The sequence below is a fragment of the Centroberyx affinis genome, unplaced genomic scaffold (genome assembly GCF_046629955.1).
Source record: "Centroberyx affinis isolate AG114_WGS23_722 - 3 ecotype Tasmania unplaced genomic scaffold, CSIRO-AGI_Caff_v1 ptg001981l_1, whole genome shotgun sequence".
Taxonomy (NCBI): Eukaryota; Metazoa; Chordata; class Actinopteri; order Beryciformes; family Berycidae; genus Centroberyx; species Centroberyx affinis.
The window spans coordinates 39,915-58,334 of record NW_027280327.1 but is presented as its reverse complement, the minus strand read 5'-3'; the positions used below and the strand labels follow the sequence as shown (position 1 = coordinate 58,334).

Below are 18,420 nucleotides of genomic sequence, written 5' to 3'. Positions count from 1 at the left end.
ATTGCAGTTTAATCATTCGAGTCCCTCATCCCAGTTACGAAAACTGTTCATAAAAACACAGAGACACTTTGAGAGAGGGTGGAAAAACCGTTCCGCGGCACTCTTCTCCAGTTGCGCACGGCTGAGGCACGAAGCTGGTTATTGAATAACGCCCAAATCTGTTCAAAAATGTTCTCTGTTATACAATAATCATTTTGGAAATGTTCGAGCTTGTGCGAGATGAAAAGGGAGAGCAGGAAAGCCGTGCATCTGCGTGCGCCTCACGACCCTTCTTCCGCGGTACCACTAGAGGCACGCGTCGTTACGCATATAGTTGACAACTGTGTCTAAGAAGTATTTTATGGAGGTTAGGAGGATCCAAATAATGACCCGATTTTCTACTTTCCCCGCTAATCATATATTGATAGTCTTGCATTATGCCATGCTTTGAATGTCTTCACATTGCATATGATTCATGGTAAATCTGATGTGTGTCAGTGTTTTATGATTATTTGCCTTCAATTGTGTTCTCAGTGCAGTAAATTGAAAAAAAAATCTCTGCCTCTCTAACATCCCTGAGGTGGAAATTGCCATCCTATTTTTCCCTTCAAGCAAAAAAAGAAGAAGAAAAAAAAGACAGAAAAAAGGGTTTCTTGCACTATAATGGGGTGAATTATTTGCATGGGGGAAATAAGTGTCAGCTGAGGCTTGGGCCATTGACAAAGCAGGCTTCTTATCGTTGTTTTTTGGCATTCTGTCTGTGTCAATGAGTACATTAAGCCCCCATAACTGCGTGTTGCCTATCTGTCTGTCCATTTTTCATGCCTTACAGAGAGCCTTCAAATGCAAGCTGCGGGTGAAACATACAATCACACTGAGAGTGTTGTTCCCTTCTCCCTCACTACTGCAGTGAAGGTGGAAAAGCCTGGATGGAAGTAAGGAATCACTTTATTTGTGGTACATATTTAATTAAGTCCCATTATGTACTTTGCCTAAAATTGATAAGTGCTACATGTACAGTCCATCTAATGTAGCACCACCATAAGGATGAAATCTATATTTTGAAAGATGAAGGCTGCAGTCTCTAAAATTAGTCTTTTGATCTTTTTGAAAATACTTTGCTGTTGATTAGTAATTTTTGAGTCATAGTAACAATTATTTTTTGCATAATTATGGATAGATAGATAGATAGATAGATAGATGTTTCAGAATAGGTTCAGTCTACAAATATGAAGAGAAGATGAAAAATGAATGAATAAACCAATGCCTTGTGTGAAGCGATAGATAGATAGATAGATAGATAGATAATGTGGTATGATTATTTCCTGCAAAATTCTAAACACATCTTTGATGAACTGATGTACTGATGAAACTAGATATTTGAGATTTTAAATTCCTAATAAGGCGACACTACAAATTGTAAATTTAGGTTATTATTGATTTGCAATTATTAAACATATTGTATTCTGAAAAAGGCAGCGCTAAAATGATTTGTTGTTAATAGAACAGTGTTGATGAGATAGTGCTGTGGCTCATTGGTTTTATTTTTCTGTTTGGAATGGGGGAGAGAGGAATAAACTGTGTGCATCAGGGGGCATGCGAGCAAGAACAAGCCAAACTGACTGCCACTGCATATTCATGTCTCCCAGAGCAGATTTATCGCCTCTTGGCACAATGTAAGGACTATCAACGTGAGTTATGTGGCCCGGCTCTCGCATTATCGAGATTCATTGACTTGCTGCTCTTTCAAATACAAAATGTACACAGCTCTAGCAAACAAGACATTCTGGGTCTGTGGGTGCCCTCTATAGAGAGACGGTGGACTGTGCTCTGTCACCTGGCCTGATCACTGGAGGCAATTAATCCCTGGTCCGGCATAGCTGCCCACCATAACACATGGAGAGACGATACAGACTACAAGCTACAGTATCACACTTAACTTTCTGGATTTTTCAGCTTTTATTGAATCGTACTGGATTTGAGTTGTTTGTATTTGTAAGGGCTTGACATTAAATCTGGACGCCACCATCCGTTTTGTCTATTATCTGTCCCTCTGCCATTGTAAAAAATGTAGTTTGGCAGTTGGCACAAAGGGAGGGGAGGCAGGGGGCTTGTTAGCAGAGACCAGAGCAGTGGCAGTAACTCCCACATCCATGACATCATCTTGTACACAAAATATGCAATAACATCAAAATACCAAAGGGAGATTTGATCCGCCATTGGGGAGCAGCAATCTCTGAATCTCTACCAAAGACAAAATTATCCATATGTGCACATTGATGTAAGGATTTTAAACACGACTGATGTCTTTCACTATCGACATTCAGCTCAGAAACGAGGCTGAAGTGTGCAGTTTAAGCCTAGATGAAGCAGGCTGGGATACACTTTTTTTAGGCCCAAGTCCCTGCTGTATGTTTGAATGGATATCCAGTTGAGATCAAAATGGTAGAATTTGGTAAGTTTGAATAATTTTATAATTCATAATGATGTCTAATGTGGCTGTGCAAGGCCATACTGAAGCATTTGCCAGAGAAAAAGTCTAAAGGTGAAAGAGCACTAGAGGGTGAAGCCTCTTATAACAACACCAAGCCACTGTTGCATTTACTCAGTCCAATCTGTACTTGGAGTAAATTAAAAGGTAATTTAAGTTGACACTTTTTAAGTGGGTCACACATCCAGATACGACAGCGAAGTCAGCTCTATTTTTTCCCAGTGAAATGATTGCTGTTGCATTTACAACCGGCCAGCGATCAATGGCTCGTCTGGCAAGTCGGTCATAACTAATGGCTCCGAAAAACATCAAGTCCCCATTGTAAAACTGGAGACATTGACAAGAGGTGTACTTAGTTGACTGGATTGATCAGAACATTTTGTTTATTTTTTGAAAGATTGTAAGAGAAGAGAAAGAGGACGATCAATTTTCCACATGGTGCCTTTCAGTAGTTGCTTATACTCCTATGATTGGCTAGAGAAGATGTGCAATCCATGATGTTAGATTGTTCATAATTATTTGGAAAAATTGCTGCACTTCGATTGAGACACAAAAAATGAATCATGTGAAACATTTTCAACATTGATTTTGCCTTTCTGTTCGAGAGGAATATAAAAGACTCTGCCACCAGACTGAACATAATGCTGAAGATCGAACATCTCCCCACAACAAAGGGTCAATAGGAACTCATCTCTAAGTCTAATGTGGTTAGAAATTAGATGTCTTTTCTCAAGTGTCTTTGATGGGAGCCACTTTTTTGATGGCAAAGCTTTGGCTTTGTTAAAAAAATGTGATTGGTTTTGTCAAATGGCTACAGAGACAACTTTTCAAACTGTAAGGAAGCTGTATTGATCTCTTAGAAGAAAAGATAGACAACCCAAAACAATGCCTTGAAGTTTGATGTTTGGGAGTAAATATTCCATGTTTCTGGTTTCATCTTGTGACTAGAATAAAGCACATGTAAGATGTTTATTTCATATTTCTTTCCTTTGAGAAAGCCCTGTGCCTCTCTATGGAATTGAACTATTTCAAAAAGCATTTTTCACCATGCCTGTCTACTGTAAGCCATGGCCCAGAATAGCATATACCTGAAGTGTCTGCATCACATGGGTTGCAATGTTGAATAACTGCTTTTTGTACATAATGCTGCCATGACAAGGGGGTTGTGGCAACTCCATTACATCTATGGCTATAACGTCCAATGCGGGTTTAGTGGGCAGACATAGATAATTAAACGTCGATTTACCCTCTTCAACAGCACCGGGGCAATATCGCTGCTTTGCTGACAGATTGAACGCGCGCTACAGCCTCATACTCTATGATTCAAGGCAAGGTGCCATGTGCAGACAAGGTTATGAGGAATTGGCCCAATTCTGGCGCTGATCGCAACGTTTACTGGGGGCTCGAGACTGCTCCGGCTTGGAGTTAGAGACCGCTCAAGATGTATGTGCTGCTGCTGACGTAGGTGGCGGTGGTGTGTTGGGGAGAGGGGAGACAATCACAACCCTGATCAGTCATCCAGACAGACTCTGAGATGGGAAATGACTGCTAGCGGGGTTCAACCCACTGGTTATAGATGGGAAAGGCACAGAGTAATAATAGATTCCTGACCATCCTGATTTATCTATTGAATTATTAGTGTTACCATCCCTATCATCCTCATCATCTATCTTCAATAACTACTGAATGCCAGCTTAAAATTTTGAAGCATTTTTGGACTTTTTGAACACACACACACACACACACACCTCTATATTTGGAATTATATAGATCATTTAGTAGAAATTTGCGATACAAGTCGTGGTTATAAGCAATAGTACTCACCTGATATGAAGAGGTTTATCACATTCTTTAGGGACCCATTCACTAACATGGGTAAATGAGTGTGTCAAGTAAGGAACAATTCTCTATCCTCTAAAAAATAAATCCAAAGGTTGTTCAATTCTCAAGTGACTGGCATGTTCAAGGGGACCTTTAAGTTCAAGGAGTGCAAATTGAGGCATTAAAATCACACTTGAACACTTCTGTTGAAGAACCTATAGTGTGCAATCAAGGAGTGATTAATTTTCTCTCAAAACTCTATAATTATACTTGACCTTGTGTGCATCTTATGCATCGCCAGTCCTGACCTACACACTTAGGTTGTCATCAGAACGCAATCAGGACTAGAATGTTGTTTTTGACCCATGCTGAGGTCATCTCATTTACATAGTTAATGGCACGATTTGTGTAAATAATGATTCGTTAGATTCAAGACATTTTTTTCATTCTTAAATTTTTTGTCTGAGCCTTCATGGACCAGCAGTATGTGACATGAGATAAACATGCATTTGCTGGCTATAAAATGTTTATGTGTAATATCTGTAAATACTGAAGTACAATATTGCTGCATTTTGAGTTATGATGGGTTTGTTGTTTATTCCAAAAACCTTACTTTTCATCTACAAGTCCACCTCTTCAAGAACACACTGTAAATAAACCCGAAATTTAGACGGTCAGTTAAACGTCAAATTATATCTTTGACAAGCCGCTATGTTTTCACCATACACTTTTCTGCCAAATGCTAAATGAACTGGAGCCATATAGTTCCATAGGGCAACTGTTTTGTAATTTGGGCAAAAATATCTTTTTTGAGCAAGTTTTTTTCTTAAGATGCTCAGGCTGATTTGACCAAGAATCACGAAACATGTTACCCTTTAACTCGTATTCATAGCATTTGTCGTTGTTCATTTTGTGTGTCTATATACCATTGCTAGAGAACCAAACCATGCAACCAACCAACCAACCCCTGGTTCATAGTCTACTCCCAGGAAGAAGAACCAAGGAATTCAACCCTCAGTCATGTGACTTTCATTAAACGGACATAACCCAAGATTATAACCACACAACCACAAAGCCATGTACAGAGAAATATCCTAAAGAGAATGTGACATAATAGCGTGGTGAAGAAAATGAGTGAAGAAGTGAAACGCATCAATATTTCTCATAAACTGGAAGCATGCGGTAGTGATGAATAAGCACAAAATGGCTACCAGACGTCTCATTAATGTAAAACGGTTCTGAGCAAGAGTAGGGTATTACTGTAGCACTTATCATGGTAAAAATGACATCCAACACTCATGCCAAAAGCACTGGTATTGCTCTGTAATATAGTAAAACTCAAGCAATGGGTGTAAAGTAATGCAATGTTGGTGATCCTCCAAGCCAAACTACTATAACCATTTATTTTCTTCCTGAGCGCTGGACTAGTGGGTGCGCTATGGAGCTAATGCAAAATTTCAGGAGTGGAAGCTGACACGAGGAGAATTTGTTGAACCAAAAACATATGGCTAATTACGGTTTTTATTTTAGACCGGCGGAAAAGGCCATCAGCAAACCATCCTTAAAGTGTGTTTACTATCTCCGGGGAGTTCGCTCGGTGCTTCAAAGTGAAGCAGAGTGAGAGGGCTGTATCATGACATGCCTAGCAAATACTCCAGCAGCCAATACCCTAAAGGCTTTGTTTTGGAGGTTATCTTCACTCTCCACTCAGTTCACTCGAGTAGCCTATCTATCAGTGACCGAAAGGGAGCAGCGGTGACAGCCACAGTACGATTAGCCGCTATGTCGGCTAATATTGCCCAGGCAGTTGAACAGGGCCAGCCTTTGTTGTTGTTTACACAGCATTTGCCCATCATTACGATTGGCAAGCCTGGCTGCCTACTCCTTTTATATTAATTAAAATGAATATACAGTAAAGACTGCACGTGTGGCTCCCAGCCAGAATTTTGAAGTAAGACTCAATTAACCTGAATGACCCTGTCTAACACAAACAATGAGAAATTAATTATATGCAGTATCCATCGCAGACAAGCTTAGTGGGCTCAAAAGTACCTTATAAATGGTTTAGAATGCATTTCCACTTTGTTTTTCGTTTGCGTCTGCCAAATCAATGGCCCATTAAAAAAAATCGCCACCGATGAAAAATGGGTATCAGAAAAGAAACAGGTGTCAGTGCGGCAAGACGCTGACACTCCGTGGATTACTTATATCATTATCTTCTTGTGGGCACTTCATTGAGATTGTTTTAATGTCAGACAGGAAATAATATAACCTTGTGGAACATTTTGAGACGGGGCTGCGCACGGTGTCTCGCCACGCCGTGTGTAAGAGTAGAAGGTCAGGAGGCTTTTCTTGTGCGGCCACAGGGAGCCACAGCTGATGTTAACTTTATTATTCTTGCTTGACACGACGGCACACAAGTTGGTAATATTGGACAAACAACAGTCACTCATCTCAGACAGGTCACACAGGATCTCAGCTTGAGGACTGTGTGTGTGTGTGTGTGTGTGTGTGTGTGTGTGTGTGTGTATGTGTAAACAAGGCTGCGATAGTCTCCCTCCCCACACACATACACACACACACAAAACCTCTGAAAGTGTCTTGCTAATTTAAAATGTGTTTGAATTTGTGCACAATACAGTGATCCCCTGACTTTCATGTTATCACATTGGCAGTTATGAGTAATTGCACCCTGCAGCAGTCCCTACCCCTGGACAACTTTTAATTATGTTACAAAGTGCAGTGCTCTCCTGCATTAATGTCTCCACTGGAGTCTTGAATGATTATATTCATCTGCGTATTGTACAAGAACTAGCATGCCTGAATTATGAAAAATGCTCCTCCATTATGTTGTTGATGTTCATTAATCTTATGAGATCAGCTCTTACGGTGGTATTTGTTGATCTGAGTTAAGGTGTTATGTATGATAAGGAATGTAAATGTAATATGCAGCAATGCTATGGGATGCGTACAGCAACTGGAGAGCAAAATTCTTTTCGGGGAAAGAGAAAGGCAGAGATGGAGCACTGACAACACAAATGAATGAACCAACTGCAGAGTATTCCTTGGGCACCGTGGATCATTTATGTCTTGTATGGCCTATGTCTAGAGCAGCTTTCCCTGTGGAGACGAATGTGTGTGTGCTGTCCATCATCATAGAACCAGATGAGTGTGAAGTGAAGCACACTCCAACCGGCAGCATGTCACTCACGGCTTCATGTCGGGCAAGTCCCTGTATTGACTGTTGTCACGGTTGAGTCAAGGAGCGCCCACAGGCATGATTGCTTCTCAACCCGTTTTTACCAGTACAGAAAGAGCTGTGGCCAAACCAATGTTGCCATTTGTGACAACAAGACAAAGGCCAAAGGTAGCCTGTGGAACTACTTTACCCCAGTCAAGTCAACACATCACAGTATAAACTGAGGGGAATGGATTCAGAGGGCACCTTAATGGTTGCATTACAACAGGAAAATCAGGAAATAGTGGATTGTTGAGGATTGAGAATGCTCTTTGAAACTTTTATGATTATTATATTAAAATGCTTCACACAAGGCATTGGTTTGTTCATTCATTTTTCATATTCTCTTCATATTTGTAGTCTGAAACAATTCCAAAACATCTATCTATCTATCTATCTATCTATCTATCTATCTATCTATCTATCTATCTATCTATCTTTGTTTCCAGTTTATACATGTATGAACTGTATATTTGTGTTTTTTTTTAACAAATGAACACTGCAGATGAGTAGCAAGCAACATTTTAGTCATTTCTGTTTCACAGAACATTATGTTTAGCAGTTATCATAATTTCAGTCGTAAATCCAGTTCATTATGCAACTCATATGAAATGGATTGGCACCAGATCAAGTTGCATTTAAAACTTTGCAAGAGGAGCTCAATTATTTTACTAATTCATCAGATACCTACCGGGGTGGATAGAGAAGTAGCTCACAAATCTGCAATATTTCAATAATGAGTCTCTTATTTGTGCCTGGTTTCTTGCCCCTAGAATTTGTTAATCAGCTAACATGTTAAGTGATATGAACACCAATATTCTGAGAGAATTAAAGGTGCCTTTGGGATATAACCGATGAGATAGTGGTGTAGTGGGTTTGATGACATCCAGTTTGATGAGTAGTAATCTGTTGTGGTGTAACACTTAGCATAGAGACACCATTTACAGAAGATTCATTAGATATTTAAATAATGCCGGTTACAAGGCATGAAATTTGGTGTACGCTCTTGTTACAGTATTTAACACCTATTTAATGCTTGAACGATTATTCCTCCATATATTAAGGACAGTGGAAATGACCACCACACTTACTGAAGTAATCAGTGACTGAGAAAAAAAAAACTGCAACAAGAGACGAGGGTCAGTTGGAAACGTGCTCTTTCAATCAATGCACACCACACCGTGCTGGCTTAATCAAAGATCTTGTACATGGATAATCGCTACAAGTGAACCTTGCCTGGCTGACATTTGCATATATTGAGTTACAGGAGTCAGTCTCACTCAGACTCTATCTGGTGGATCACCGTTTGTGATGTTATCTACAAGGGGCTGAAAACATCAAAAGGGCTACAAACGCTTGCATCAAACCATTTTTCCACACATCAATGTGGTTATGGTTTGACGTTGATTCTGTTTAATGGAGAACTGCCACGCAATTTCAAGACGCTTATGGAGTTCATTTTATTGAAATTGATATAGAAAATGTCACTGTTTTAAATATTGGTTCAAAAATGAACTCGTAAAGACGGTTATGATATGACATTTGTGCCAAGAAAGGATATGGGCAAACATTTGATGTATCTTCAAAGAGGCTTTGGATATCCATTTAAAGCTTACGTCATTATACCTTTTTCCTCTCAAAAAGTATATTTTAGCTATAGGCGAAGCTACAACATCATTAAAAGGCTTAGCAGAAACACTGATGGCAATTTTGATTTAAAAAAATAATACTGATAATAACTGAAATCTTGCTGAGTGAGATGATCCCATAGGACACTAGAGAATACTTTGGTTTCCTCTAGAAAGATGTAGCTCCCACCGGTGTTCCTGTTGGAGAAGAACTGGTCCTCACATCTAAGCTTTTTTGATTCTGCTCTGTTGTTACGTAAATCTCTCTGAAGGTAATCATCATGGACCACTATGAGTCTCATGGGAATTAATTACCCTATATTGTTCACTGTGACATTCCTTGAAGGCCCTTTGGGAAGTTGTGCCATCGAGTTGCTGCTGCTTTACTTACACAGTCAATAAGAGAGAATGACCTGACATGTACATAGTATTAGTTTCATTTGTTGAAAACACTCTGTCTGATGAACCACAATGTCTTGATACTACTTTTGTTTATATTGCCTGTTCATGCTATCTCCAATATCCTCTGAAGTGGCATGGCTAGGTTTATTGCTGTTGATAAGCCAGTATGTTGCTATGCTACACTGAAGGTTTCTGGTGCCATTTTGGCAGGGGTGGACTTAGTGGACTTATCTGGGGGCCCTAGGCAAAGGCAAGCATGGGGCTCCCTGAATCCCAACCCTTTCCCTTTTTAATACGTTCATTCTGCACATTACTTTCAAATTCGGCTGAGCAAATTATGCATGCAGGGGCACTTTTTTGTGTTTTTCTACCCCACATGGGTAGCTTTTATTTTTTACTCTCAGATGCTGATGCAGTGGCAAGGAAAATTAGCTTAAAGTCAAGTGGCAAAATCACCCTAGAAGTGGAATAGCCCACTGTAGCCTGACTGAGTAGGGGGGTGAGCATGAGATTGAAATATTTTATTCTAACAAAAAGAGGGGTGTTTTTCAATAAGTACATTTCTTTTAAATTGATTAAAAATAAGTTTACATTAGTTCTATTCTTGTCTTTTTTGGGGCTAGCTGGCTGCCAGGGCCCAAGGCAGTTGTCTACCTTTGACTAATGGTAAGACCGGCCCTGCATTTTGGTAACATATGTGTGTCACTCTCAAATCTGCAGTTTATAATCCATGTTACTTTTCCATTCTCCAGGCTCCGCTCCTCCTCCAGTGTCAGAGTGGTAGGGCTTCAGTTTCAAGTGAGCATCCTCCATTTTGTACAATAAACCACAGAGTACCATGCTCCGGCTACACCAGGGAGCAGCCTTAAAGATTGGAGCTTCAACTCAAAGACTAGACATTTAAGTGTTTCACCACCGGGAGGTTGCAAAGGTCTAATTAGCCACTGTGTCTGCTCTGTCAGCGATGGCAGACCTGTACAAGGCCCTTCCTTCCACTGCCAACTGAGCTCCAGTATAGCTCCATATTACTAAGTCAAGCACAGTTGCGCCTGTTTCCTGCATGCTGGCTCCTTTTCCCCATGGGAACCCTTCTGAGGAGAGAATACAGCAATTATCTATGGACTGGAAAGTGAAAGGTGAAGGGATTTGTATTTACCAGCCAGTGAGTGGTTAATGACAATACAATATGCCGGAATTATGAGGATTAGAGGCCAGGGATTTGTGTAGAGTCAATGGAATTTCAATCAACACTATAGAAGACAATCTACCTTAGTAAATTGAAAGACTGTTGGGGGGCAGGTAATATGCTGTGTGAGGGGACAAATGAGAGGCAGGAAGTGGTTATCTTACTCATGGAATGTGTTCTTTTTTTGCTGTCCGTCTATGTAAGGAAGCAGGACTGCTATCAGCGGGGCAACCGAATATGTTGAACGTTGGGTGGGCCCAGGAGGACTCTCTAGTCAAGTCAAGTTTATTTGTATAGCCCTTAATCACACTTACAGTCTCAAAGGGCTTCACAACACCTACATAATGAAGCAATAAATGAAAACACTCCCCAACCTTAGACCCTCAATGAGAACAATGAAAAACTCCCACAAAAACCTCATTAAGGGGGAAAAAATGGAATAAACCTTGGAAAGGGCCTCACAGAGAGCAATCCCCCCTCCAGGTCTGTCAGCTGTGCTGAGAGTGGGCAGACATACATTAAGTGTTGATCACAAAATGGAATATAAACAAAATACACAGAATAAACACAATAAGAACGCTTGGGTGAACATCCAGATGTGACGTGGGGCATCCGCGGCATCTTGGTCACCGTTAATTTGTGGAAAATTTGTATCAAAAATATATCTTTACATTTAAACCTGCAATAACCGATATCAGACCTTATAATCAATCCTGAAACTAATGTGTGCTATGTGGAGATTTCATTGAGACATAATGATATAAACCAATATCCACACACACGGGCCAGCTGTGTTGCTGTTTTCACCTCTTTTCTAAAGGTTGTTGTTAAATTCCGCACCAGAACGAAGCTCCTCCGAGTCCATTTAGTAGCTTTTCATTTTTTAAAACTAGTCTGTCTCCTCCCTCGCTGTTTTAAAGCAGCGCTCTCCCCCTCCCATTCCTAAAAAAACAAACTCCTAATGGCGGAATCGACAAAGAGAGCGAGTAAACTAGTAAACTTGCTACCTATCTCTTCACTTGTCATTGTGGGACACATAACCTTCAGCGGGAGAAAGATCTGGCAAAGCCAGACTGCCGACACTTCTCCATAGATACGTTTAACTTAGCTATTAGCCTTTATACACGCTACTTTGCTAGGTTTGTCCTTAGGGGCCTCCGTAGTGTAGTAGCTTTGCTGTGCTTTATTTACAAACGTGTTGCGGTTTCTGGCACCCTCTGTCACACTGCGGTTTCTGTCACCCTAACTAAATTTCTATCATAGGGAGATAAGACAAAAAATAGTTTTTACCTATTCTGTAAAAATGGTTTGGTCTAAGACTAATCATATCATGGTCAAGAGACTTGACATTACCACTCTCACCCACTTTAGTTTTGCTACCTAGGAGCTAGAGTTAAGCTAAAGTTAAGCTAAAATGGCTTCAAATCTTCTAAAATCCTTTGCCCAAAAACAAAAATGGAACATGAGAATTGGTTAAGTGTTCGCGAAAAGATTGGTAATTAGTGGATGATTGCTTTGTTGAGGAAGCACCAACAGCAGGACAACATGAGGTAGGAATGCATTTATCATAATTTTTATTGGATTATTTGGACATGGCTTTTTTTGTGTGGCAGAGAAAATTCTTGTGGGCCTACTACCCACGGCTTCTGGAATGGCATTCACTGTGTACAGGGATAATTTTATCCCGGGCATGGGAATTACACATAGCCCATACAGAAGAATATTTTTTCACCACATTTAGGAGGAGTCATACAAGATTATGATGACACACACTGCTACCGATTATTGCAACCTGAAGTATTAGTTACACATTATTTCCTTTAACATAAAAAAAAATATTAACCACATATAACCCTCTACTCTCTTCTGAGTTAATAATCTCTGCATCCCTCCTAACTATTGTTACTGGCCTATTTGTCCACAAATGAGAGTTAGGATGACATAAACTACCAGTTTCCAAAATTTCTCTCAATCCCCCACAACATGCATCCATATGTTATCCCAACTTGCTTCTCTTGGTTCTCCAGACGTAGCATTTAATGAAGACACAGCTTCAACTGTAATTTCTGTTAGAATGCATTTTGAAACATTCTAATTTTAAAGCCACGTGTTTTCTTTGTATTTACAACCCTCAAAAAGAGAAGAGCATTTAATTGCCAGGCCTATTATTTGAACAGTCGGGAGTCTTTGTTTTTTTGACAGGCTTCACTGACATGCTGATGAACCCAGAAATCACCTACAGTAGACAGTAATCAAACACAGGTGCAGCGATAGTAATTAACAGCAGATTAACTGACGGAGTAACAAAACTAAATGTATTCTCTTGTTATCTGTAAATAGATTTCTCATTATTTTACTGTCATTAATAATGTTTGACGTTCTGTGGTCATTTTGGAGGGAGAATGATGAAACTGAACAGTGCACTCATGTAGAAGCAGCACTTACTTTAGCACCACAGAGAGGAACAACATTAAACATTTGTCTCTTTAAGCTATGTTTTCCACCCATAATTTCAGGATGGATGGCACTGCTTCAAGCAAATGGCGTCAAACACTGTGGAGAGCAATAAAATGGCAGCAACAGCATTTGGGAAAGCGCTCATCAAGGACATTTTAAACTTTTTATGCACAGTACACTTGATCTAAATCATCCACACTGGAATACAACCATCCATCCATTTCCTTGCTGCTGGTCCCTGTCAGGTTTGTGGTGGTAGCAGCTTCCCTCAGCTCGTCCTGGGGGGGATCCCCAGGCGCTTCCAGGCCAACTGGGGAATGCAATCCCTCCAGCAAGTCATGGGTCTGCCCCAAGGTCTCCTCCTAGTCTCCACCTCTCCATCTCCATTGACAACACTACTGTGTTACCCTCTCAGACTGCCAAGAACCTTGGGGTGATCCTGGACAACCAGCTGTCCTGCTCTGCCTAAATTGCAGTGACAACCCGCTCCTGTAGGTTCTCCCTCTACAACATCCGCAAAATTCAACCGTTCCTTACGAGGGAAGTGGCACAATTCCTGGTCCAGGAACTTGTCATTTCCTGCCTGGACTACTGCAACGTTCTTCTGGCCGGGCTACCTGCCTCTGCAGTCAGACCTTTACAGCGCATTCAGAATGCTGCAGCCCGTCTGGTGTTCAACCAGCCAAAATTCTCTCACGTCACTCCCAACTTCCGGTCGCTTCGTCCCTCCCTATCTGCAATCTATGGTCAGGTTCTAAACCTCGCCTCGTTCCCTCCGCTCCTCCACCCTTGCAGGTCGCCTCGTCCCTCCATCGCTACGTGGGCTCAGAAGTCAATCATCCCGGTCGCGACTCTTCTCATCCCTGGCACCACAATGGTGGAACGAGCTCCCCCCTTCTGTCAGCACGACCGAATCACTGCTCATCTTTCGGCGGAGACTAAAGACACATCTCTTCAGGTTACACCTGGACCCTTCTTGAACTAACCTATCTTCTTACCCTTCTTAAACTTAAAAAAAAAAAAATAAATTCAATGAATGCTACTTATTCCTATTAAAAGTCTTAGCTGATGAAGACTGTGATGCGCAGTTGGTTTCACTACTGTTGACAAAATGTACCATTGTAAGTCGCTTTGGACAAAAGCGTCTGCTAAATGACGTAATGTAATGTAATGTAATGTAGTCGATCATGCCCTGAACACCTCCAAAGGGAGGCACCTTGGGGGCATCCTTACCAGGTGCCCCAACGACCTCAACTAGCTCTTCTCAATGTGGAGGAGCAGCGGCTCGACTCCAAGGTCCTCCCGGATCACTGAACTCCTCACCCTGTTACAGAAAGTGAGCCCAGCCACCCTGCGGAGAATCCTCATTTCTGACGCTTCTACCCACCATCTCATTCTTTCGGTCACTACCCAAAGCTTGTGTCCGTAGGTGAGGGTCAGAACCAAGAGTGACTGGTAAAAAGAGAGCTTTGCTTTTTGGCTCGGCTCTCTCTTTACCACCACGGTCCAATGCATGTCTATATTACTGCGGCGTTCCCCATTACAGTGGGATATAATGAAAAAGAAATAGTAAAAAGAAGTTTTTTACACCACTGTACTTATAACTTGTCTGATTTTACGAAGGTTGGCTCAGAGCAGCACATCAATTGTGACAACACCATGGTCCAACCGCGCATGTAATTGAAACAATCGATTGCAATTTCATAAGCACAAATGTGCATAAAGCACAGCGCAGGGAAAGTGGCAGCTTATGTTGGTTGAGTGATCAGAACTGCATGCCTATCAATCTCTCAGTCTCCCCCCAGGCTTGTTTATTGTTTTCCTATTGAATGCTGGGTAGGAAAGCATTGCACAGGTCTTCTATCATCTCAAGGAGAAGCAGTTCCTAAGCTTTGCCTAAGGATCAGTTATCTCAATTCAACAGAAGAAAAGGTCTTGTATGACAGGCTCAAACATGTCCTAGATCAGCGATTGAATTGAAGACTTCACAGAAGAAAAAAAAAGGTGATAGTGTTTGAAATTTCTCTTACCTTTGACAGGAGTCACAATGTACTGTAGGTCGTATGAGACCAGAAGATCAGAAAATGAACCTGTGAAATGAATGAGGAAACTTACCTGTAGCCTTTCAATTTCAGCCTTTCAGAAACATTATTATAGGAAACCTTTAACTTTTTTTTCCCGAAATTATAGCTCAGGTCCTCCACTCGGCAGAATGAACTATGTCCAGGCTGTGCTTATGAAGTAATTCTAACCTGCTTTCGTTACATAATCATCAGTGTGGTGCAAAGGCTATGGACAAATCTGAAAATCACAAATACAAGTGAGACATTATTTTCACAGCACTACTGGTTGGTAGTTTAACCTCTGAAGCATCGATTTTGCCAGTTTTGTCTGAAATGATAGAGAGGTAAGAAATGCATCTAATAACTTATGATGAGTTAACTGTTATTAGCAAGTAATCATATTTTCTTTATGTGGACACCCCACTCTTATTCCCACTCTCTCTCTCTCTCTCTCTCTTTCTCTCTCTCTCTATCTCTCTCTCTGTGTCTCTGTCTCTCTCTCTTTCTTTTTCACTTGCTTTTTCGTTCTACCACTCTTCTTCTTTCTTGCTCGCTATTTCTCTTCTTTGTCTCTGTTTCTCTCTCTCTCTCTCTCTTTCTCTCTCTCCCTCTGTCTCTGCCTTTCCTAGTGTTAAATTAGATGGGAATAGGTAATGAGAACATTTCATGCCAGGAGCATTAGTAACGATGATAATTAATGTCCATTGTCTTTTGGATCAGCTAAATATTAGGCATCAGGCAGAATTATCTCCCTGTATCAAATCACATAATCAACATTTGGGGCCACCTGCTAATCACGGTAACGCATTCCGTATCCTGAAAATTGGAAAGAGGAATTGCATGAATGCATAAGGAACTCCTGAAATCAAATGTGTTGATGAGTATTCAGATTTCACAAGTGGGGGAAAGGCTGATTTCTGAGAGATTTTGTGAAGCAAACAATGTAGCTGTAACAAAGGCATCAGTGTCTAATGAAAAGACACATTAATTTCCCATTTTTCCACTTTTGCGACATTATAAGAATCTGATTGAATCATATTTCCACACATGTTGTTGTTTATTAAAGGAAAAGTCCGCCCTAAAACAGCTATTGGTGATGTCCCTTGCATTTCTGAGCCGATTTTGTTGTTAGGTGGTGTGTTTTTCTTATTCCCGCTGATAAATGGCCAAGCATAGGTGATGTGATGTCATGTTGAGAGTGCAGCTACAATGGAGTATGGTGGCAGAAAAATTTTCAGCGATCAAAAACATCAAAGGTTAACATCAAGTTTTGGTGTCAGCCCCTCAGAATCAAAAAGCAAAATCTTCTTTCTAGACTCACCATTTTGCACCGGCGTTCAGCAATCATACAGGGAGAAACCCATCGCAGAAGAGACAGAAATACCAATTTTTCCACTGACAGTAGCTTCAATAGACCAGAATGCAATGCTGCCACAAAACAAGTTGTGTTTTGAGTGGTGCAACTGACTTTTTCTTGACTGGAAAAACTCACTCTCGTGCTCTTTCGATTGCTATTGCTATCACTATCTCCACCTACATGTACTGAATGCAACAAGTTCAGACACATTATCTGGGGGTTGTTGAAAGGCATTCTGGGTACAATAAAAAGGTAAATTACAACACTTCATCACAAAATAACTCCTGGAATGCATTGAACATCACAGACTGATGATAAAGAATGGTGTAAGAGGATCTGACGGTGGAATTTTTCTTGAAGATTGATATTTTCGGCAGGACTTGGTGTTGTGTTGATCATGAAAAGGTGCTGAGGATTTTTTCCACATTGTTTGAACTCCTGCCACCTCTCCCTGCCAGCGCAATCCTCCCAGAATCCCACAGTGCAGGTGTTGCCAGCCAGCATATGCAGGATGGAAACCACGCCCTCCTCAATCCTCCAAAACCTGCGACCAAAACAGCTCAGGAAAAAGACCGGGCAATTGCTCTGCTTCAGGACTCTGATTAAGGAAGCAGTAAGTCAGTCGGAGAATGCTCCACAGCTATCAATGGCAGCCAAATACAGTACACCGTATTTGTGTTACAGCATGTTATCAAGGAGGTGGAGGAGAAGCTGATGTGTGTTGCACTGTAGATAACAATGTTTTGCCATGGCAGAATTTTCCCCACAGAAAGCACACAGGCTTGTGTCTCTGAGGAGAGTGCATATTCGATTGTGGGTCATTCGGTGTGTCAGATTATTTGAGTCCATGTGGCTAAGGACAGGGTTTGCAGTAGTTATTGGTGACGTGGGAGTAATCATAGAGGATTTGGTGGTACAGCAGTCTTATTTTGAAGTCATCGATTTTTTTTTTACTGCCACTGGCAATGTTGAACAAGTGAGGGAGGAATATCAACCCCCAACTATTTTTCATGGAGAGTAATAGAGCTACTCCAGCAGGCACAATGGCATACTCATTTAAGCTGTATTCTCTTGTAATACTTTCAGATATTTTGGGATAACTTCAGACCCCAGTTATCTTCATTGCCCACTGGCTGTGTTTTGTTGCCAGTTCAATTTACATGTCACGCATCTGGTACACATTCTGACAAGCATACAAATTACACAGCTCTGTCAAACCCCAGGCTTCCAGTGGAAAACTGCACAAGGAGCTCTTCTAATTTCTCTCCCAGATCTGATCTCTTCCATTTTCTGGACCACTGCACGCATACAGTGGTGCAGTATAACCTCAACCAACACTGACCACTCGCAAGCCCATACTGCCATTTTTTCCTCTGTGTAATTTCTTGAAAAATCCAGGCAAATGCCTCTCCAAGGCTCTTCCATTATGCCAGCATCCCTCAATCTCCCCCTTCACCTCCACACCAATGGAAAATGCAATTCTCAGGACTCACAGCCATCTTGAAAAAGCATCTCACCAGGAAGGAGATCTGCATACTGTATGTTTTGATTGCATGTATGAAGTGTGATGGGTACAGAAAGAGCTCTGCTTGATTAAAAAAAGGTGGTATCTATCATTATCGATCATTAAGGACCCCCACCATGCATTAATCTGCCATATACAGTATATTGTGTTTGTACTCCAGCAGCATTTTTTCTGCATATTTCAAATGTAAAATAAAACAGAGGTACATTATATTGTGTATTGTTTTGCCACTGGCTAGGTCATTTCTTCCTGTTCAGTCATTCTTCTGAGGCC

At 41.0% G+C, this 18,420-nt stretch overlaps 1 pseudogene; it reads left to right on the top strand.

The window, feature by feature from the left end:
- The first annotated feature begins 12,290 nt into the window (after positions 1 to 12,290).
- LOC139653813 (uncharacterized) lies at positions 12,291 to 14,182 on the top strand (annotated as a pseudogene).
- The last annotated feature ends 4,238 nt before the right edge of the window (positions 14,183 to 18,420 follow it).